The sequence below is a fragment of the Aedes albopictus genome, chromosome 2 (genome assembly GCF_035046485.1).
Source record: "Aedes albopictus strain Foshan chromosome 2, AalbF5, whole genome shotgun sequence".
In the NCBI taxonomy this organism is placed as follows: Eukaryota; Metazoa; Arthropoda; class Insecta; order Diptera; family Culicidae; genus Aedes; species Aedes albopictus.
Genome location: NC_085137.1, coordinates 151103057 through 151127575, shown reverse-complemented (window position 1 = coordinate 151127575; position 24519 = coordinate 151103057). Strand labels below are relative to the sequence as shown.

The following is a 24519-nucleotide window of genomic DNA, read 5'->3' as shown; positions in this document are numbered from 1 at the left end:
TTGGTAGTTGATCTGCTCCAGCGGCATTGTTGTTTTTCAACCGGTCAACCTCCTCCTCAATCTCTTGAAGGTCAGGGGCCGGAAGTCTTTCGTCCTGTGCACATACTCCTAGATCTGTTACCACGCCACCTTCTAAGTTTATAGCATTATTTGTTATGGTAATAACATGAAAATAACTTATTTCATTACTCAGTTATTTTGCCAAAATAACACATTTTCTTATGCTGTTGTTATTCCCTTCTGCTCGGGTTGCCCCCCAGTATCAAGTTTAGCTACGCTTGTACATCCGCAGCGCAGTTTAAAATACGGCGCTTTATCTTATCAGACTGGAACGCTCACTTATTGCTCTAAAATCGAGACAATTAAACATCAACGTTTACAACCACAGTTTTCCGCCAACTGTAACCGTGCTAGTCGATTGCCAGAATCTCCGGAATAATGTCCCTCCCAGAAGGAGATCAACTCAAGCCAATTCCTCGGACCGATTGGACCGAATTGCGAGATATGTTCAAAAGAGAGTGGCCAAAACACGAAGTGGCGTACAACACCATCCAAAACTATATGAATTAGGTGACGATTGATCCCAGGATTAAAAATCTGGATGTTTTGGGACTGAACGATAGCTGGCGGGATGATGGAACTTATGTGATAGTGGTAAGCAGTAACAATGTAAAGAAACCTGTACATATTGAGTTTTATAATGAACAAACCAATTCCAGGACAGATATCAAATGTTCCTTTATAGTTTGGATGAAACCGATGAATCTCTGAAACGGCTTCTTCTGCTAGTCGACTGGGACTACAGTTACATGATCTGCTGCGTTCACGAGTCCAGACATTCGGTGCTGAAAGAAGTATTCAAATTGCATGAAGTTGACTTCAAGTGGGAAGCTCACAGCATTCTGTACGAGTTACCAGTGGAGGATTGCCTCAATTTGAACGTTTCGTTGCCGGAAGGGCTACATCTTCGGAAACTTGAAGAGAAGCATTTATCAATCACCAATGAACATTGGCCATGGCGGCATGAAGGATCCGAATATTTCCTTAAACGAATCGCCACTTGGAATATCTCTTTAGAATTGTTTAGTGAATGCGATGAACTATTGGCGTGGTGCTTTCTGTGGCCAACAGGAGCAATCGGTCCTCTGGAAGTGGCAAAGAATCAACTTCGGAAAGGCTATGGAAGCTTGATTTTGAAAGCCATGGCCAAGGAGGTTGCCAAAATTGGCTTGAACTGTTACGGAACGGTTTTCAGTGGAAATGCACCTTCGGTGGCTATGTTCGAGGAGGCTGGCTTTCAATCGGTGGATAAACATTATTTTGTACGAACAAGGGCGAAAAAGTTGGTAGAGTTTACGTGAAACCCTTTGATAGAGAACTTCAAGTTCCATCCATGTTATCGACAATTATGTAATTTGAAAAAGTATTTCTACTATCCTAGAAAGTGTAATAAAAAATTCACACCATCTAAAATTGCTCAAAAATGAACCGGTAGCGAAACGGAAGCATTCTACAAAATTCGCATTTATTGTTGCCGTAGTACTTTATTTTGTTGTCTTTTCTACGTTTCGCCTGGAGGACAGCAGCAAAGCCCCAGCCAACTCCAGCATACCACCCTTCTGCTAAGAGCCACTTTGAGTCTTGTGTATAGGAGGAGAACATAAACGACGATGCCGCGCCGTCTGAGGGCATAAAATTTTCGCATTGCGACACTGTCTGCTAGATACACCCGACCGATGATGGCTCGCTACTATCCAGACATCCACACAGCTACACTGCTCCCTACCTATCTACTACGCTAGACGAAATGATACCCGGGAGCAAACACTCATAACAACATCGAGCTGCTTGTTTTGGCCAATACCCACCCTCTCCGACCGACCGACCGGCAACAGACGAGCTTCCTCCATCAAAGAGCAGCACCACTGTGTTATTGGGATGCAACCTCTCAATATCGAAGCGTTTGGGACGACTGGGGAGCAGGAATAGCGCGCGGGCGGCGGCCCTTCAATTTTCCAATTGACAGTTATTTGTTCAGGCGCTATCTCGGACACTTCTTCCGGGGTTCATTGGAATTTTGTTTCGGCAGCTGGAACTGGGACCGGAGACGAGACCGGAGCGAGATGGGACACGCCGGCCAGGGGTGGTATCAAGAGGGCCCAAGTGCATTCGTGGAATGGTGTGGCTTCTGAGTATTAGGATGACAGGGTGAGACGAGTGACAACGAGGAGGAATTGTGAAGTAGCTAGGATCTTCTGACAGGGATCGAACTTGCCGATCAAAGCGGATAGTAAATAATTTATCTTGATAAATCTTAACACTTTCTTGATACTTGAACACTGTATGAATCTGAAAAAAAAAAAACAAATTAATCCACCTAGTGGTGATAGTGCCTTTATCGTCGACAAATGCCAAGTTATTTCTTAATCTTGAAATACTTTATTTAGAAATGCAAGAATTTTATCAAAACCATCATCGAATTGGGAAATTTATAAATGCCACATATTCCGACGCTATGTTCAACGTTTAGGCAGGCTGAAAGTTGACTGCTCGACCATGTCCACTATCACTGGAGGCCAATAAATACCAAGACAAAAATTCAGCTCATTGGGCGCAGTTTCTTAATTTCCCCAACTACGTGGGCGGGGGGAAGGTGGTGGTTTAATACCAAGGCAATAATTACAAGCTGGGAGATATATTTTTTTCACTATCTCAGATCACTTCGAAAATGGCGTGTTGCATGCATTACTTTGGTTCACTTTCATATTTAATCACTTCTGATGGGACACCTGGAACCAATTACCGAACACTACCGGTTCATATATGGTCTGAGAGTGTTTTCCTGCTTATCGAACATGAGGTTACCGAAAAAGCCGATATTTGATGGGTTTCGTTCACTTTTACATTTGGCGCCTTTAAGCGGGACACCCGGAACCGGTTCCGGAACGGTTCAGGTATGGTCTGAGACTAATTTTCTGCTTGCCGTCCATCAGGTTATCGGAAAAGCCGCTATTTTATGTGTCGCATTCATAGGTTTGGTTTACTTTTACATTTGGCCACGACCTGTGGGACACCCGGAACTGGTTCCGGAACACCACCAGTTCAGATATGGTCTTACAATATTTTTCTGCTTACCATTTATCAGGTTATCGAAAATGCCGCGGTTTGATGTGTCGCATGTATTACTTTGTAGCATAAATGGCCATAACTCCGGAATGGCTAGACCGATTCGAACCATTTTCAATAGGAAACAATGGGACCACATTCCGCGTTGATCGAATTAACCGTTTTTCATTAAAATCGGTTGAGGTTTATTGCCAAAAAGTGAAGCTCTCGGAAGCTCTCAGATAAGAACTGTGGAAGAGCTTATAGAACACTAAGCTGAGAAGCAGGTGTTGTCCCAGTGCGGACGTAACGGCAAAAATGAGACCCAATGACCATTCAGCCTAGTGACCATACGACCTAATGACCATTCGGTCCAATGACCATTCAGCCTAGTGATCATTCGGCCTAATGACCATACGGCCTATTGACCATTCGGCCTTATACACCGGTGAAACCACTGTGTCACCCGTTCTTAGGTCATCTTTGAGCAGTACTTATCACTTTCCGCGCTGTCGTAGTCATTGTTACGTGAATAGACTCCCACAAAGTGTAGAAGTTATCGTCCTCGTTGATCTCACTTATCCGCGCTTCTGGTTATAGTCAGCTACATCTGCTGAAAACCATTGGATGTTGAAACGCATCGATCGCCGGTTCGTAAAGTCCGACACGGTTTATAACCAAGTTCCAATCTAACTAACAATGACATAGTGATATGGTTTGGTGTTGAGACCCCCAAAAGATCTAACATCAATTACATACGAGCAGCGTCGGTCATTTGGTTGCAAACTTCAACATTTGGGTGTCTCCAAGTGTGCTTTCGGTGAGACAGCAGGGAAGGTCAGTAGGTTGGCTCCAGAGACACTTTCTCCTCCATTGGAGACATTTGTGCTAGAAATACGGTAGTCCAGAGGCATGACGAGTTGCGCACGTGGTGCTAGTATTAGTAACCCCAATAGTCTCCGGTTATTTTGACGAATGAGGTATTGGACGGAGTTTGGTTGATGAGAGCCATCTACAAGAATCGAGATGGGCTCTCTGCGATGGGGAGGTGGCTATGCAGCAGCTTGACTTCATCATTGACTTTGCGTCCTAGAAGTCCAACATCAGGACCTCAAACAAACCCTGTTGAGACTTGGATAGTCTATGACGGCAGCCATGCAAGACCATGGAACTCATGGAAACTGCGGCAGCGGCAGATCCCGCGAAAAAGACACAAGTTGCGATGCCTACCCAGACGGAGGCCTTCGCGTGTAGCCCCAACAGTGTTGCGAATGCTATTGCTTGCGACAAGCAATCACAGAAGCGTCTGAGGCAGCTGTCAGGTGAGGAACTACCCGGCGGCGCCCACATGGCTAGGCGGCTGTTCACCCTGAAGGTCGGTAGTAATGCTATCATGTCGGACCCCAGCCAGGCGTCCCGGACAGACGGGAAGAGTGGGCCTGAAAAGCCGGCTCGTCTCGGATCGAAGGGAACACGGGGTTGCGACCACTGATTGGTTCTCAGCAACCACATGTTAGGATGGGGCAAGGGGAAGTCGTCCCTTGGACCAAGCTAGAGCGGAAGAAGAGGAAGAAACCGCAGGGGAGTAGAGACACCAGGCCTAGGAAACGTAGAAGGGCAGGTGCCAAGCGTAAGAAGTGCGACGCGTTCTTCATCGACATGGAACAGTCCAAGTACCGTAAACCGGGGTCAAATTGATCTTCGGGTCGAAATTGATCAGACGTTTTTCAGTTAGTTTAAGCATACTTTATATAGTTTCTTTCCAGGTATCGTGATGTAGGAGTCCTATACTAAACGATACATGTAAGGAAACTATTTACAACATACTTTATCTAACGGAGAAACGTCTGATCAATTTCAACCCGGAGATCAATTTGACCCCGGTTTACGGTACTCGAAAACCTTGAAGGCGATGCGGAGCGACGCCAAGCACGTGGATCCGGGAGCCGACGAACGCAGTACTAGACGTACGCGTACCCGAGCAGGACCCTATTTGTGGAGGCACCTCGCCGTGAGCGAAGCCTACTCGGTTTAGACTGCGACAAGCCGGTAGTGGTGCTCTCATGTGCGTGTGATGCGAACATACCTAGTTGATTTCACTCTAGAAATGGGAGCCCACCGGCTTACTGACGGACTCAAGCGATTGAGGACGTGCACCGCGCCTGCATATGGGTTAGGCGGCGGATGCAGCGACCACGATCTGAGAAAGAGTGAAATGAAAGACGGGAGGTTTTCGCCGCTGCAAAAGTGGCACTAAAGACCGAGATAAGGGCAAATAAAAATGCCTGGCTTGAAGGTCTCTGCCAGAGAACCAATGTGAATCCGTGGGGTGATGCCTACAGCATGGCCAAGACGAGAGGTGGAATAGCTCCAGAGCAATCTCCTGAGATGTTGGAAGGAATCACCGATGGGCTTTTTCCGCGTCATGATCCTAGTTCTTGGTTTTCTTTCGTAGGGCATCAGGGGACTGTGGCTGGCGATTAGGAACTTGCAGGAATAGCAAAGTTCCTTAGCGTAGGTAAGGTCCCAGGTCCGTATGGAGTTCAGAATTTAGACTTAAAAGTAGCTATTACAGAGGCTCTCGGGATGTTCTGGTATGCTATGCAGAAGTGCCTGGACGAAGAAGTTTTACTAGAGGTTAGGAAGCGGCGGAGGTTGATACTATTGCCTATAGGTGGAGAAATCACGCGGAGACCCGTCGGCATTTAGACCAATATGCTAAATCGAAATAGCGCAGTAGATGCTCGAAAAGATAACGCTCCATCGTAAGAGAAGGGAGATTTGTTACTGTGCAGCAAAGACTATGGATGCAAGGAATATGTTAAATGGTGTCAATTGGGCACCTAATGCCGTTGGCCTCCTACGTCGGGGGATACCTGGGTATCCGTACATTATTCTCGGAAATTACTTCCAGAAAAGTAGGTCGATAGTTATTTTATATTACGTTCTGTAGTCCGTCGCTTACGGAAGACATGAACTGGAGAGTCAGCGAGGAGTATTCCAACAGCGATCACCAGGCGATCCTCTACAGCATTGGGCGGCGAGCCTCTACTTCGACGAGGAGAACGCGAACATGCGAACGAAGGTGGAAGACAAAAGACTTCGACAAGGAGGTCTTTGTCGAGGCGCTGCGGTTATACGGCGGTGCAACCCTTGATGCAGGTGAACTAACGGAAGCGATTGTTACGGCATACGACATAGCAATGCCGAGGAAGATAGAGCCCAGAATCAGAAGACGGCCAGCGTATTGGTGGAACGCGACGATCAGTACCCTCCGCGCTGCTTGCCTCCGTGCTAGGAGACGCTTCCAGAGGGCCAGAAATGAAGCTGAGAGAAAAGCAAGGCGAAGCAAGAAAAACGATTCGGGGAGCTCGAGCCGCTCTTAAACGCGAGATAAGGCTGAGTAAGTCGAACTGCTACAAAGAGTTGTGTCGAGAAGCCGACGCCAACCCCTGGGGCAGCGCGTACCGAATCGTGGTATCGAAGCTCAAAGGTGCAGCAGTACCCGTGGAAATGTGTCCGGACAAACTAAGGAGGATCGTTTCCGCACCATGGCCCAACGTTTTGGCCGCCCACACCATACGCAGAGAATGCAAAAGAACCCAACGAAGGTGCTCGGATATCCAATGCAGTGTTGCTGGTAATTGCGAAGGGGCTTAAGATCGGAAAAGCTCCCGGTCCGGATGGGATCCCGAACGTAGCAGTCAGAACGGCGATATTGGCGTTTCCGGACATGATCAGGATGGTGCTCCAAAAATGCCTGGATGAAGGCTACTTCCCAGACGGTTGGAAGGTTTAAAAGTTGGTGCTGCTACCGAAACCAGGAAAACCGCCGGGGGACCCAGGATCGTATTGACCGATCTGCCTACTGGATACCCTAGGAAAACTGTTAGAGAAGGTCATCCTTAATAGGTTTACAGAACACGGAGAGGTGATCGATTCTGCGCTGTGGTAACGATAGACGTCAAAAATGCGTTTAGCAGTGCCAGCTGGGAAGCCGTAGCGCTACACAGTATGCGGGTTCCCGATTATCTGTGCCAGATTTTACGGAGCTACTTCCAGAACAGGGTACTGGTGTATGAGACCAACGAAGGGCAGAGGTCTATAGAAGTAACGGCAGGTGTTCCACAAGAGTCCATACTAGGCCCAACGCTCTGGAATGCCATGTACAACGGCGTACTGTCGTTAAAACTTCCAAAAGGAGTCGTCATTGTGGGCTTCGCAGACGACGTCGTGTTGACGGTAATGGGAGAGACTCTTGAAGAAGTTGAAATGCTGGCAACGGAATCAATGTCCACTGTTGAAAGATGGATGACTGGGGTCAAGCTACAGATTGCCCATCACAAAATGGAGGTGCTTCTGGTCAGCAACTGTAAAGCAGCCCATACGATGGAGATCGTAGTCGGAGAGCACGTAATCACATCGAAACGAGCTTTGAAGCATCTAGGAGTGATGGTCGATGATCGACTTAACTTCAAGGAGCACGTCGAATACGCCTGCGGAAAGGCGGCGAAGGCTGTCAATGCTATAGCGACGATCATGCCGAACGTCGGGGGACCACGAAGTAGCAAGAGGCGTCTTCTGGCGAGCGTAGCAGGCTCAATACTCAGGTATGGTGCCCCAGCATGGGCTGAAGCACTGAGTACGAAGCGGAATCGAAGAGCACTAGACAGCGCATTCCGACTCATGGCCACTCGGTTCGCGAGCGCGTACAGAACCATTTCGACGGAGGCAGTATGTGTTATCGCAGGAATGATGCCCATTTGCATCACTATCGCCGAAGGCGTGGAATGCTACCAACGCAGAAGTACCAGGAGCGTAAGACATATCGGCAGAGCGAACTCGTTGGCTAAGTGGCAGCAAGAGTGGGACAATTCGGCGAATGGCAGGTGGACTCACCGGATTTTCCCTAGCGTGTCAGCGTGGGTGAATAGGAAGCATGGGGAGGTGAACTTCCATCTGATGCATTTCCTGTCCGGCCATGGCTGCTTCAGGAAGTACCTGCACCGGTTTGGGCACGCTCTTTTGCCCTTTTGCCCGGAGTGTGTTAACGTAGAGGAGACACCGGAACATGTCGTTTTCGAATGCCCCAGGTTCGAAGAAATTCGCGTCTTGCTGCGCGGAGTGACAGTCGACAATATTGTCGAAGAGATGTGTCGCGTTGAAAACACGTGGAACGCTGTCGACAGAGCAGTAACGAGGGTGCTGTCCGCGCTGCAGAGGAAGCGGCGGAACGCGATCCGGGTAGGCATGATCCACCGCCGGGGACATCACTGAGTCGTCCGTAACGTGGCACCGGTTTTTGGTCGTCGGAGCGCCGGTGAACCGGAAGTCCACCACCAACCGGAATCGCCGGACCGACTTCGGCACCTTACTGGTCGGGATAGAAACATCGGTGTCGGGAGAACTTCCACCGCCGGGGTTTTTCTCCGTCGGAGTAGACTAGGTCCACCGCCGAGGACTAGACCGAGTCTATCGCGAAGAAGCACCGGAGTTTGGTCGTCGGGGCGCCTGTGAACCGGAAGCCAGTCTCCAACCGGAATCGCAGGAGAGACCTCGGCACCTGTCTGGGAAGAAACGGTTTCGGAAGATGTTCCACTGCCGGGGAACTCTTTGTCGGCGTAGGGTAGATCCACCGTCGGGGACTACACGAGTCGTGCGCGAAAAGCTGTAGTGCTAAATGGCACAACGGCGGCACGGGGAGGACACCGCTCGGAGCAAGTTAGTAGGATCCGAATGCCTTGCGTGGTATTAGAATAACAAATTGTATGTATGTTGTACCTATGTGTCGTTGAATGGCGGTATGTTAGGTACTAACATAAGAACGTGTAGAATAACAAATTTGAAACTAAGCATGTTGTCCGCTTAATGGCGAGCCAACACCAACCGGAGTAAGCAAAATACGAGCATGAGTACAGATTAGGAACGACAAAAAGTGCATGAGCACAGAAGCAGAAGAGCGCATGAGCGCATTGCCCCCCCTGAAGCAGTCGCATATCAGTGGTACCAGGGGGATCGAAGCATCAAGGTGTAGCAGAGTTTTTCCAATCGGTTTTCTCTGCTGGGGAGGTTGGGAGGAAAAAAATACACAACAACTCCGGACAATTTGGTCCAGTGGATGTGTAGGGAGCTTAGCTAGAATGCCGTTTCAACGGCTATCATCCATATCGTCTGGGGGCTACAGAGGAGGTGGCGCGTGGACTCAGGGATTGGCTAGTTCAGTTGCGGTACAAGAGGTGGTCCAGGGGTTCGGAGTCGGTTTCGTAAGTCATACCGGTGCCCTGCGGTCGAGATCGACCCTTACAGCGATTAAGTGGCCGCGGAGAAGAAGTCCCGGTGGAGGTGCTGTCGTAGCGTTGGTCTACTGGATTGGATCCGAGCCCGCAGTTGGAAAGGGGTCCCCGGCAAGGGTCGTGGCAGGTGAGACCCAGCTGTCTGCAACCTTCGGGTGCATCTGATAGGGCCTGAAGGGTAGAGATACCCTCAAGGATACCCTTCCTTTGCGGGCAGATCAGATCGGGTTGCACGTGGGCATCAGTTCTTGATGTCTGCTAAGCAGTTGGGCGCGGGCGGGGTTGACCCTGCCCGCCTTCCGAGGACAAAGGGAGCAGAGATGGCATGCTCCTCAGAGTTCTAAGTGAGAAGATAAAAAAATACACAATACACACAGCCTGTCAGATGAGAAAGAGTGCGTGTAAAGAATAATCTTCTGTGTGGTTCGACTGCACGCGCTCGGCATCGTTGTCGCGTCGCGCACGGCGGTGAGCGCAGGAAAGCAAGAGAAAGTACAGTCCAACACACAGCTCACATCGCAGCGCTGCGCTACTTTGTACTACCGAGAGCCTACAACTTGCAGCTCAAACAGCGCAGATGTGTAGCACATTGCCAGAAATGAGCGAAGCTCACGCAGAAGAAGCTTGAGCTCTGCGACGTCTCACGCAGCTGGTATGGCAACTTACACATTCGCACTCTCACGCAAAGTTTTACGGCTGCGCGATGTGTGTTTGTTGCCGGTTCACATTCGTAGCAAAACAAAGCGGCGCACATTTTATTGAAGATGTGTACGCAGAGCTGTTTATCAGTGTATCCATGCCATCTCTGAAAGGGAGTGGTGAGGACCACTTGGGAAACTGGCTATAGACCTGTGCGCCGATTTTATTTTGCTCGGCGGTGGCGTGAGGGCCATTTTTCGCCGGCGGCGGCGGCGTCATCGGCGTCACGCCGGTGGAAACTTTCGGCGGCGGCGGCGGCGGCGTGAATCGGCGTGACCAAAATTTGACCGTAATGTCAACATTGGCAAAACGAAGAAGTTGTCTTTACGCTATAGAATTTGTAGTCCAGTCTTTGCTTTTTCATAACCATTGATGACATGAATTATTATTATGCTAGTACACAGGATGAAGAATTTGACCAAAAAGAAACCAATGCTTAAACATCTTGTTTGACTCCATCGAATTTTCATTAATGTCAAACAGATGTTTTTTCTTGAGTTCATTTGTCAAATATTTGACCCTGTTCGGGGTCGTCACTGTGGCCAGTAATTAGACCTATTGTGACATTACCCGTATCCGTATTAGTGCATGTTGCATTACTCCATTGCAAATTAAGGGAAAAAATATAGATCTTGCTGCAGTTTTCATTTTGTTTTCTTAGAACCTTCAGAAGCTATCACATTTGATAATAAGGTCGTACTATTAACAAGGAATCCTCGAATGATTTCCGGGAATAATCTCCGAAAGAATTCCAGGAGGAGCCCTAAAGAATCCATGAAGAAACTTCTGAAATAATCCCTATAAGAACTGCTTTATGAAACCCTTAACGAACTTCTGCTGGAATCACTGATAAGTAGTTCAAGAATCTGTCTTAGAGAGAACCCTGGGAAAACTTATAAAGAATTTCCGAAGGAATTACTAGAGGATTCCCCAGAAGAATTCCAGCAGGAATCCGCGGAGGAATTTAAAAAGGAATCCTCAATGGAATTTCGGAGTAATCCCGGAAGGAATTCCAGGTGGAATGCTCTTAGAATTTCCATGAGGGAGTCCTGAATGAATTCCAAAAGAAATTCCCGCGGAATTTGCACGATGAAATCCTAAAAGAATTCAAGCACGAGTTCCAAGCAAATTCCATCAGTAATCCCCAAAGAAATCTTAACAGGAATTCCAGTTATTCCAGTTATTCCAGCAATTATTCCAGTGGGAATTTCTAAGTTAATTCGAGAAATAATCCCCTAAGGATTTCTAGGAGGAATCAATGAAAAATATCCAAGAGGAATCTCTGAAGCAATTCCAGGAGACATCCCTGAGGGATTTCTAGGAGGAAATGCCGAACGAATTCCAAGAGGAATCCGCGAAGGAGTTTCAGGAGGAATCCCTGAAAAAATCCCCGAAAGAACTCTGTGAGGAATTCCCGCAAGAATTCCAAGAGAAAATCCCGAAAGAATACCAGCGCGCTGCCGTGTGCAGCATAGTTGTCCCATGTTCTATGGGAATCCCTATTAACATGGGACAACTATGCTGCACACGGCAGCGCGTACCTCAAAGGAATTCAAGCAGTACACCAAAGAAATTCCAGCAAAAATCCTTAAAATAATTTCAGTGGGAATTTTTCAAGGAGGATTCAAGAAATAATCCCCAAAGAATTTTGAGGACGAACCAACGAAATTTATCCAGGAGGAATCTCTGAATAACTTCCGGGAGAAATTCCTAAGGAAAATCTAAGAGGACCGAAGGAATTCCAAGAGGAATCCTCGAAAGAATTCCAGGAGAACTCAGGAAGAAGGAATCCCCGAAAGAATTCTAGGAAGACTCACCACAGGAATTCCAGAAGAAAACCCCGAAGAAATTCTAGGAGGAATTCCATGAGAAATCTCAGAAGAAATTGGAAGGGAAAGCTCCAAAGGAATTCCAAGAGGAAACTCCGAAGAAATTACAGAAGCAACTCTAGGAGGAATCTCTGAAGAATATTAGGAGGAATATCCGAAGGAATTCAAGGAAGAATTCTAGGAGGAATCTTCGAAGGAATTCTAGAAGGAATCTTCGAAGAAATTCAGGACAAATCTCCGGAGGAATTCAAGGAGGAATCCTTGAAAGAAGTCCCGGAGGAATTTCCGAAGGAACTTTAGGACGAATCTCTGGAGGAATTCTATGAGGAATCCCCGAAGAACTCCAGAAGGATTTCAAACCGAAATGCTCGATAGTTTTCAAGGTATATCAAGAGGAATCCCCATAGAAATTCCAGCAGTAATTCCTGAAGGAATTCCCGAAGGAATCCCGGAGAAACTTTAGGACGAATCTTCAAATTAATTCCAGGAGGAATCGCGAATGAATTTTAGGAGAAATAATCGGAGGAATTCCAGAAGGACTGCTGGAGGAATTCCATCAAAGAAATTCCAGGAGGAAACCTTGAAGAAGTTCCAGGAGAAATCCACGATGGAGTATCAAATGAAATCTCAGGATGAATTTCTGATGGAGTCCATGAAGTAAGTCTAGGACAAATCCTCGAAAGCATTCCAGAAGAAATATCCAAAGGAATTTCAGGAAGATTTCCTGAAGGAACTCTAGGAGAGACCCCCGAAGAAATTGTACGAGGAATCCCCGGAAGAATTCCAAGAAGGAAGTTCAAGTTGTATCTTCGAAGGAATTCCAGAAGGAATCCCGAAGGAATTCCAGGAGGAATCCTCAAAGGAAGTCCAGGATTAATCCACGACGGAATATCAGGAGGAATCCTTGAAAGAATTTCAGGAGGAATTCACGACGAAATATCAGGAGAGATCCTTGAAAGAATTTCCGAATGATTTCTTTGAAGAATCTCTAAATAAATTCCAGGAGGAATTCCCGTAGGAATTTCAGGACGAATGCTCAAAGGAAGTCCATGAGGAACCCCTGAAGGAAGTCCAAGAGAAATCCCCGAAGAAATTACAGGAGAAATTGCTGCAGGAATGTCAGGGGGAATCCCCGAAATAATTCCGTAAGCAATCTCCGAAGAATTTCTAGGTGGAATTCTTGAAGGATTTTCAGCGGAATCTCCCGAGGGAATCTTTCTGGGTAGAGGGATCCTTGCAGAATTTCCAGAAGGAATTCCCAAAAGACTGTCAGGAGGAGCCCCCAAAAGAATTCCTGGAGGAATTCCGGAAGGAAATGCTTGAGCCTTGAGGAATTCTTGTAGAAACTCCATGAGAGATCCCACAATAATATCCTTGAGATATGCCTGATTATATTCCTAAGGAAATTCTCGAAAAAAATTTTAACAAGTTTCCCTGAAAGAATTCCTGTAGGAAATCTCTGATGTTACTCCTGGAGCATCCGTGAGTCCTTCTGGAAAAATCTCAGAAAGAACCCCAAGAGTGATCCCTTTAAGAACTCATGGATGAATTCCTAAATGAACTTCTCGAGGAATGCCTTATGGATATCCTGAAGGATTCCTAAAAGGAACTATTATACTAAATTTTGAATGGATTTCTGTAGGAATCCCTGAATAAACTTCTGGGGGAATCCTTGAATTCTCTTGGAGGTATCCTTGGATCCTCCAGTAAGATTATCGGAAGGAACTCCTGGAGAGATTTCTGAATGAACTTCTTAAGGAATTCCTGAAGAAATTCAAGTCTGCATGAATCCCGGAAACTCTTGGAAGAATCTATGAAGGAACTCTTGGACTAATTTCTGTAAGAACTACTGTATGAATTTCTAATTAATAAAAAGCTGTATTTGAATTTTGTGAAGACTAGAAAAGCTATTTCAAAGCTAAATTTTATCGCTGTCGAATCCAAAAATCGATAACTGCTGTGAGAGAAAACTCAATCCGTTTGACAATCATTTTTCGACAGAACACAACTGGATGAAAAATTGGCAATAATTGAGTCCCTGAGGAAGGTGCCAAGTGTAACCGAAACGTCGGACAAGATTAAATAGCTGTATTTGTCAAGACTGGGAAAGCCATTACAAAGTCAAATGAATTTCAGAAGAAATCCCTGCAGGAACTCCTAGACTAATTTCTAGGACCGTTTGTTAGAATTCCTGAAAGAACTTCTAACGGAACTCTTGATGGATCTCCAGGAGGCATCAATGAATCCTCCTGAAAGAATCTCTGAAGGGATTTCTGAAAGAATACCCGAGCGGACTCTTGTTGAAATAGCTTAAAGAACCTCTGAAGGAATTCCTAATGAACACCTGGAGGCATCCCTGAATCCTTCTGGAGCATTGCTTGAAAGAACTACTGTACTGCATGAATCCTCGAAAATGCTCATGATTCAATCTATGGAGGAACTTCTGTAGGAATATCTGAAGGAACTCCTAGATAAATCCCTAAAGAACTCCTGAAAGAATTTCTGAAAAATTTCCATGGGGCATACCGAGAGGAATCTCTGAAAGAATTTCAGGAGGGATTGTTGAAAAAATTCTTGGAGTGATTTCCTGATGGAACCCTTGATGGAACTCCTGCAGTGATTTCTGAAGAACACAGAACGCCAGGAGAAACTCGTTGCTGGAATTCTAGAGGAATTCCTGAGAGATCTCCTAAAGGAATCTCTGAAGAACCTCCTGGAATAATTCCTGAAGAAACTCCTGTATGAAATCCTGAAGGAATTTCAGAAGAAATCCCTGGAGAAACTCTCTGACTAATCTCTGAAGGATCTCCTATGGGAATCCCTGACGAATCTTCTGGAGATCTTCCTGAGAGATCTTCTAAAAAAATGCATATTGAAACTTCTAGAGGCATCCCAGAATCTCTGAAGGAACTACTGGAGACATCTTTGAAGAAACTCCTGAAGAGATCTCTGAAAGAACTTCTGAAGAATACTTTGATTGCAATTTCAGAGGAATCTTCGAAAGAGTTTTAGTATTTTATCTCAACTTAATGTAAACAAAATTTTGTTCGTGCACTGATTATCGGCGTGAAAAATGAATATCGGCGGCGTGACAAACATCGGCGTATGGCGCGCCGCCGATATCACGGTCGGCGTCGGCGTGGAGCAAAAAGTGTCGGCGGCGGCGGCGTGGCGCGGCGGCGTGGCGCGGCGGCGCACAGGTCTAACTGGCTAAGCACCAGCAATCAGCATGCTACCGTGATGGACTCTCCAAAGCGAGCCATCGATGTTCGTTGCTGCAGGCTACGCAGCTAACCTTGAGGGTGCGATGTGCACTAGCCCCTCTCTTAAGCATTGCCTTCTTAGTGGTTCCGGAGAGACGAAAGGTTTGGCGACCATAGGAATGTGTTTAAGTGGGTCGAGAAGAGAGTAGATCTGGCTTTTACTACTGTTGCGGCCTTAACCCCACACTATCCCAACCTTCCTGTTAGGGTGTCAAATGAGTCGTAGGCCGTCCACTTTCATCAGCTACCTATTGCTAAACCTTCAATTCTCTCCTTTTTTTCTTCTGTTCGCTAATTATAACTGACATTCATGTCTGCCTACCATCTGGGTATTTTACATGACAAATAATTTCATCAATCAATTATACAAATTATTTGTATGCTGCTTGAAAAAAACTCCACCTGGACATTTCACATACCCCCACAGGCAATTCATTCAACGCCAATAACTTTTTCAACTCTCGTTGGCCCTCTCTGAATTGTCCACGGTTTTCACCGAGTTCCACATCAATCAATTAAAATTCCATTTCCCACGAACTAGCAAATTCTCCCACACGACGACGACGACGACGACGGGCGGTGGTGATTTGCTAGTTCGCAATAATTTTCAAATACCATAACAATTCATGCATGTTTTTGTGTCAATGACTACTTCCCAAATCGGCAACAAAGTTTATTTGTTCGTACACTTCAACAGAGCCTGTTGAGGGAGCACCAGACCTTCCTACGTCAGCGTACGACGAAGGGTGCGGGGAGAATGGCACTGCAGAGCTCCAACAACGGGTAGCTTTTAATTATGCCCTGCAGGTGCTTTTGTTCTCCACGCGAGCTGCTGAAACTCCTAGTTCGACTTTGAACCTGAAATATACGAAAACGGGTGGTGGAACGATGGCGACGCGACGGAGTGGTGGAACTATGCACAGCTGGAGCCAAAAGCCGGAACGGAACGTGTACCGAGCCAGCTGGAACTGTATAAGAGGAAAATCACACAAAAAAAAATGTTAGAATGGTGGAAAGTATCGATTGTGGTTTATGATGGAGGCCAGCGAGATCAAGGATAAAAATTGGTCGGTGCTTGGTGGGGGTTTCGGTTGTTTGAGGGGGGAGCGGGGTGGGCGAAGGGGAAATGTATACAGACGGGGAATTCCACCCACCCCAACTAACATTTTGATGGCCACTTCGTCTTGAAGAGGTTTTGAGAACCGTGTTAAAGCCTAATACATTCTATTTTGGTTTTATGATGGTTCTAAGAACCTCTTCAATCCGTTTTCACTCAAAAATGTTACTTGGGACTCTTTGGGGTTCCAATTAAGCCTCATATTTTGTCCGGCTCGCTGGATCGATATTAGATGGGGGAATTTAGGTTCGGCTTTTTTCACGTCAGTAATATTTATTATTGGTTGGTCAAGAGATGGAAGGCTACTAGTGATTGGAGTGTAGATGAAAGATAAAAGTGTTGTTGAGTACTCCTCGCTCCATAACATGTTAAATACTAAAATTCAATATTTGATTTGATTCTTTTACAGAAGTGTTCAGGCCCGTATGAAAACGATCATCAATATTACGGTAATCGTAAGGTTGACTTTATTGGTTAACTTCTACGCAGTCTCACGCTATTAAAAGCGAGTTTTTGCCTTTCTCGTACACCAAGGTGTACCGAAAGGCTATATGTTCACTCCAAAAATGAAATTTCGATAGAGCCCCCGGAGGGTCAAGTTTCATATACCAATCGACTCAGCTCGATGAGTTGAGATGATGTCTGTGTGTGTGTATGTGTGTGTGTGTGTGTATGTATGTGTGTGTGTATGTGTACAAAAAGGTCACCTCACTTTTGGATAGTAATTATCAACCGATTTTAACGACCGACGGCTCATTCGACGCGGATTCTGGTCCCATTGTTTCCTATTGAAAATGGTTCGGATCGGTCCAGCCGTTCCGGAGTTAAGGCCATATAGGTGTTCCGGACCGGTACCCCTGAAAGGGGTACGACATGAAAATGCGACAAACCCATACATGCGACATATCAAATTGCGGCATTTTCGATAACTTGATGAACGGTTATCATTAAAATAGTCTCAAACCATATCTGAACCGGTAATGTTCCGGAACCGGTTCTGAGTGTCCCACCGGAAGTGGCCAGATATAAAAGTGAACCAAACCCATGCATATGACACATCAAAGCGCGGGTTTTTTGAAACCCTAATGAAAGGTTGGCAAGAAAATAGTCTCAGACCATATCTGATCCGGTTGTGTTCCGGAACCGGTTCCGGGTGTTCCGCCGGAAGTGGCCAAATATAAAAGTGAACCAAACCCATGCGTGCGACATATCAAACGGCGGCTTTTTTGATAACCTAATGAATGATAACCAAGAAAATAGTCTCAAACCATATCTGAACCGGTAGTGTTCCAGAACCGGTTCTGAGTGTCCCGCCCGAAGTGGTTAAATATTGAAGTGAATCAAACCCATGCATGCGGCATATCAAACCGCGGCTTTTCCGATAATCTAATAAATGGTTAGCAAAAAAATAATCTAAGACCATATCTGAATCAGTAGTGTTCCGAAACGGGTTCCGGGTGTCCCGGCAGAAGTGGCCAAATATAAAAGTGAACCAAACCCATGCAAGCGACACATCAAACCGTGGCTTTTTTGATAACTTGATGAACGGTTATCAAGAAAATTGTCTCAAACTATCTCTGAACTGGTAGTGTTCCGGAACCGGTTCCGGGTGTCCCGCCGGGAGTGGCCAAATAAAATAGTGAACCAAACCCATGCATGCGAAACCTCAAATCACGGCTTTTCAGATAACATGATAAACAATTGGCAAGAAAATAGACTCAGACCATATCAGTGTGTTATGGAACCGATTCCGGGTAACCCGCCGGAAAAGGTCAAATGTAAACCAATACATGTCACATATCAAATGATTTATTTGGTGATCTGATGAACGGCCAGCAAGACAATAGCTTTAGAACATATTCGAGACAACACTTCGTGCCCGGGAACCGATTTTGAGTGTTCCGTCGTAAGTGGTCAAATATAGAAGTGAACCGAACCTATGCATGCGACACATCAAATCGCGGTTTTTTCAATAACCTACTGAACAGTAGGCCAGCAGAAAGTCTCAGATCATATTTGGGAGAACCGGTAGTGTTCCAGAACTGGAAACTATTTCCACAATCACCATCTACCCACCAGCAACAAAAACCCCCACCCCCAACCCCCAAAAGGGAGTATAATATAGAATGGAACCAAACAATAGCGGCTATTTGATAATCTGCAAATAGTCTCAGTCCACATCTAAGACTGTTAATAGTGTTGCGGGTGTTTCACTGAAAGTGGTTAAATATGAAAGTGAATCAAAATCATGCATGCCACAATTCTAGCGATTATTCAAATCGTGGCTTTTTGATAGTCTGGTAAACTTTGGATAAGATTAAAAGTGAAGAAATGGTCAAAGTCTTCATATATGCAAGAGAACAAAATTGTGACCAGGGCGAGCTCATCAAATCGCACAATTTCAGATTCCTGCTGTGTTTTTATATAGTAGTATGGATCATCGGGGGAAAATTATGATTTGATGATGATTTGATGATCATCACCGAATATTTTTTTCAATTTCCTGTTGCGTCTAAAATTACTGCTTAAAATTTGGGTGCGGCTGGATGAGCCCTCTTCTCATTGCAATTGAAATTTGAATGGAAAAATTCGTTTTTTTTTTATTTTTCTCACAAGGAGGTTAAATTTTACATGAATTTGTAATTTGTAATTTTATTAGTGATAACGTAAACCTGGTAGTTACAGAGCTATTTTTCAAGTCAAGGAAAAAAAACAATTGCTTAAAGTTGGAAAACGCAAGGAAAATGAATCGTGTTACTAAGGATAATACAATATAGCATAAAGTGTGCTAAAGAAAACTTAGTCGAAGATCGTCAAGTGATCTGTGGTTGTGAATAATGTTAAGCTGGTCAAGCAGTCAACTGAGAGGTCTGATATTGTTCAGCTTTGTTTTGTCGTTGCACATAACATCGGAATATATGCCATCAATAAGTTTCACAAATGGGGGCATTGTTAAAAATTTTGCTTATCTATCTAAAGTGTCCCCAGGATTTCGAACATGTCGGCTAATATCGAAGGAAAGATCATGAGTACATATTCGATGAGAAAGGCACTATCACCACTAGGTGGATTAATCTGGGTTTTTTTAGTTCATCCGACGTTTCGGCACGGTGATAGTGTCCTTCTCACGTGCCTCGCCAACCACTCACAAACCATTTATTCTGCCGGCATGCTGGTCGGGATTTTAATGCTTTTTCCTACACTTACGCTCCTCGCACAACTAGCCTTCCGATATCCGTTCTTCTCAGTACCTAGAGGCCTAGCAAGCCCGCTCTTTGCGAAGGGGTTAACCTCACTACTTGGCAAATTACTGTAAGAGGTGCCCAGATACACTAAAGCCTGTTTATATGCAGGCTACTTTTAAACACTTTTAGCCTTACTTGCATATTGGGATCTACATAACCTGCACACACAGGCTCGCTAAACGTGCACTGCGCCATCGATGTGCCTAGACTAACATTTTAGAAGGGCTTATGTATGCACTTTCCTCTATGTCCATAAAAAAAAAAACATAAAAATAGGAAGAGCTACTCAGAACCAATATTGTGCATGAGAAAATGGAATACTAACCTTCATCCAGCCAACATACATTTTCCACCTTCGGAAAAGCACAAAAATCGTCATAACTTTTTTGATTTTCGGTGGATTTTGATGAAATTTTCACAACTTCCTGAAAAACTCTTCTAGTTTATGATGCCGGGGACATGGGTGCCTGGTCCACATGGTTCCGGAGTTATTCCGGATTGTCTTGGGGTACCAAAATTGGCCACATACTTTACGCAACGTATATTTCAAGATCCCGATGAGGTAGAAGTATAGTGTCTTCGGCGAATTTGTTCAGCAGGTAAAGAACTAACTGGTAACGGCGACTTTGGTTCGCGATTCAGCCGCTAGGCGGCGCCAGCGTCAAAAGTGTTCAAACCATCATATCTCAGAAACCTGATAAGATAGTATGATGCTGTCTTCGGCAAAATTCTTCAGCAAGCTCAGAACTATCTAATAGTAAGGTCTTTGGTTTGGGATTTATCCGCTAGGTGGCGCATTGTGTCTGAAAAATTCAATCACGTATATCTTGATACCCTAATGAGGTACAAGCATGACATTTTCAGCAAAGTTGTTCAGCAGGCCAAGAACTATCTGGCAATGAAGTCTTTGGTTCGAGAATCGTCCGCTAGGTGATGCCAGGGTCAAACATCTTCAAACTTCTATATCTAAGAATCCTGATAAGATAGAACGATGCCGTCTTCAACAATGTTCTTCAGCAAGCTAAAAACTGTCTGATAGTTGAGTCTTTGATTCGGGATTTATTCACTAGGTTCTTCGCTACACCGTCTTTAACCCCCTGCATACAAATTTTGTCACCTCACAATATTGCTCTGATTTTTCTTCCGGGAATTTCTACAGGAACTCTTCCGGGATTTTTTCCAGGAATTTCTCCGAGAATTTCTATAGGAATTCCTCTGGAAATGACTCTGGAAATTCTTCCGGAATTTTTTCCAGGATTTTCTCTAGGACCCACATCCCACGGAGATTTCTTCAGGAATTCCTTCGGTAATTTCCCTAAAAACTCTTCGGGGCATTTCTCCAGAAATTCCCCCAGATTTCCTCAGAGAATTTTCACAGGAATACCTCCATGAGTTCCTCCGGGAATTACTCCATGAATTGCTCCGGGATTTTTCTCAAGAATTCTTTCAAGAATTTCTCCAGGCTGGATTTCTCCGAAAATTTTTCTAGGAGTTCCTCCAGGAATATCTTCGGGAATGTCTCCGTGAATTTCTTCGGGAATTTCTTCAGGAAATCCGCCAGGAATTGCTTCGGAAATTTCTTCAAGAAAATTGCCCGGAAATCGTCCAGAAATTCTTCCAGAAATTCCTCTTGGAATTCCCCCAGAAATTCTTCCGGTAATTTCTTTGGGAAAACTTCCTGTTTCTTCTTCAAAAAATCCACTGGGAATTTCTCCAGGAAGTCTTCCGTGACTTTTTTTGTCAGAAAACCCTCTGAGAATTTCCCTAGGAATTGCTCTGGGAATTTTTCTAGGAATTCCTCCTTTGTTTTCTCCAGGAATTTCACCGGGAATGTCTCTGGAAATTCTCCCTGGAAATTCTCCAAAAAATCCACTAGGAATTTCTCTAGGAAATCCTTCCAAAATTTTTCCTGGAATTCCACTAGGAATTTCTTTACGATTCCCTCCAGGAATATCTCCGGGACTCCCATCAGCAATTCCTCCAGTGATTTCTTCAGTTATTTTTCCAGGACTTTTTCCGGGATTATTTCCAGGAAATCTTTCGGGTATTTCTCCAGAAAATTCTCCCGGGGATTCCTCCAGAGATTCTTCCAGGAATTTTCTTCGGAAAATTCCCCAGGATGGAAGATTTCCTGAAGAACTTTTTAGAGGAATTGCTGTAGAATTTACCGGAGGAATTCCTAGAGAAATTCCCTGGAGGAAATCCTAGAGGAATTCTCAGTGGAGTACTTGCTGAAATTCCCAGAGGATTTCCTGAGGAAATCCCGAAGATTTCCTTTAAAATTTCCCGGAGGAATTTCAGAAGAGTCTCGGAGGAATTCCTGAAAGAATTCCTGGAGGATTTTCTGGAAGATTTCCAGAAGAAATTCCCAAAACAATTCCTGGAGGATTTCTTGGAGAAATTCCCGGAGGAATTACAGGATACATTCCCGGAGGTATTCGTAAAGGAAGTCCTAGAAGAATTCCGGGAGAAATTCTCGAGTGTTTTGAAAGATAAAAAATCACGGAAGACTTCCTGAAGAGATTCCTGGAGAAATTCCCAGAGGATTTTCTGGAAAAAAACCGACTTTTTTCCTTAGAAAATTCCCGGATATATTTCTGGAGAAACTCCTGGAAGGATTCCCGGAGAAATTCCTAGAGAAATTCTTGGAGGAATTCCTATAGAACATCCCGGATGAATTCCTGAAGAAATTCCCGGTGAAACTCATGGAGGAATTTCCGGAGGCACTCAAGGACGAATTCCTTGGGAAATTCTAAGTGAAAATTCCGGAGAAAATGTTGGAAAAAATCCCAGAAGAATTCCTGCAGAAATTGCCGAAGGAATTCCTGAAGGAGTTCCTGATGAGAGTCCTAGATGAAATCCTGGGGAAATTTCCGGAGGAATCCCCGGAAGAATTCCTAGAGGATTTCCTAGAGGATTTCCCGGAGAAACTTCTAGAGGATGTCCTAGAAGAATTCCCGGAAGATTTCCTGAAGAAATTCCTGGAGGAAGTTCTTGAGGAGTTCCCAGTGAAATTCTTGGATAAATTTCCGCTGGAATTCCCGGAGAAATTCCTGGAAAAATTCCCAAAAAAGTTCCTTTAGAAATTCCCGGAGACATTCCCGAAAGAAAAAACGGAGCAAAAGAAGCAATATTGTAGGGCGACAAAATTCTGGACGTTTTCCGATTTTTGAGATAAAATTGTTTGAATGTTTTGATTGCTGGTGTCACCTAGTGTCACCATTGCCGGATAGATCTCAACCTATCGGACAATTTTACAGAAAACGCCATGCTTTTAGTATTTTGCAGTAACCAGATATACGTGTTTAAATATTATACACAATTATAACGAATCAAAGACTCAACTATCACACAGTTTTTAGCTTGCTGGAGAACTTTCTATCATTCTATCTTATCAGGATTCTTAGAAATAGAAGTTTGAAGATTTTTGACCCTGGCGCCATCTAGCGGACGATTCTGGAACCAAAGACGCTATTGCCAGATTGTTCTTAGCCTGCTGAACAACTTTGCTGAAAACGGCATGCTTTTATCTCATTAGGATATCGAGATATACGTGTATGAATTTTTCAGACACAATGCGCCACCTAGCGGATAAATCCCAAACCAAAGACCTTTCTATCAGACAGTTCTGAGCTTGCTGAAGAATTTTTCCGAGGACAGCATCATTCTTACTTATCAGGTTTCCGCGCGACTGTTCGGGTCCGTATGAAGTTGATAATCAATATTAACTTCTTTTCCCGATCAGCCTAGATAGCTGTGTAGTGTCGGTAGCGGTTGTCTCAAGTGGCTAAGAATAACACTACGGACCACCTGTACCAGGGGTAAAAGTCCACTAAACAGGGAACCCCAATCCAAGGTGTCAGGCGACCCGGGCTGATGGATGAATGGTTGAGGGGGTTTAAAATATGCTCGATCTTTAACGGAGCCCGTAACGTAGGTAGATCGCCTTTATGTGTTGCGTTACGGTTCAAGATCTACCAAACCGAACCCTAGTGACATCCGGTTTGTCAAGTTGGGGTAATGTGTTTTGGTAATAAGGATTCATGGTACAAAGTCCTTGTTACTGGTGACAGTTTCTAAAATTGCATTTATTCTGCCTTGCTGATAGTTAAAGAATCGGACTTTGCCCACCCGAGACTACACTTGATGTCAGGAAAACAAACATGCTTTACGTATCTAACTGCGTACTAACCTATCAAGGACTGTTAAGTTCTGGTAATTCAAGGACTCACGTGCATTCTTATTGTAGAACACATTCTCTAATTTGACAGAGTATTGCAACTAGCCTAAAGTTCCCGGGTTTTTCTTTGTTGTCCTGGGACTAAACTAGAAGCAAGACATGGATGGGGCTAGAGTTCCGATGCATGGATAAATATCAGTACCACCGTTTTGTTTTTCTCAGAATTCAAATAGATTGTGTTTGATTAGGGGCGCTCTTTCGCTGGGATTTAAATCTCTATGAAAACGGGACCTTTTTATCTCAATCTATTTCTTGCACTTCTGGGATAACAAAACAGGAACTGTACAGAAATCGATGCTTCATTGCCTCTCAATGACAATGGAGTAGTACGACATGCACTAAATACTAAGGATACGGGTAATGCCACAAAAGATCTAAATACTGGTCGCAGTGGCTCACCCGAACAGAAAAAAAAATCAGGTTTCTAAGATATGATGGCTTGAACACTTTTGACACTGGCGCCGCCTAGTGGCCGAATCGCGAACCAAAGTCGCCTTTGCCAGTTAGTTCTTAACCTGCTGAACACATTCGCCGAATGCACTATACTTCTACCTCATCGGGATCTTGAGAAATACGTTGCGTAAAGTATGTGGCCAATTTTGGTACCCCAAGACAATCCGGAATAACTCCGGAACCATGTGGACCAGGCACCCATGTCCCCGGCATCATAAACTAGAAGCGTTTTTCAGGAAGTTATGAAAATTTCATCAAAATCCACCGAAAAACAA

At 44.9% G+C, this 24519-nt stretch overlaps 1 protein-coding gene and 1 pseudogene across 3 annotated transcripts in view; both read left to right on the top strand.

The window, feature by feature from the left end:
• LOC109429277 (nephrin-like) overlaps positions 1–24519 on the top strand; it is a 506653-nt gene that overhangs the window by 421517 nt on the left and 60617 nt on the right. The gene's annotated exons all lie outside the window — the stretch shown is intronic.
• On the top strand, positions 392–1361 carry LOC115258810 (uncharacterized; annotated as a pseudogene).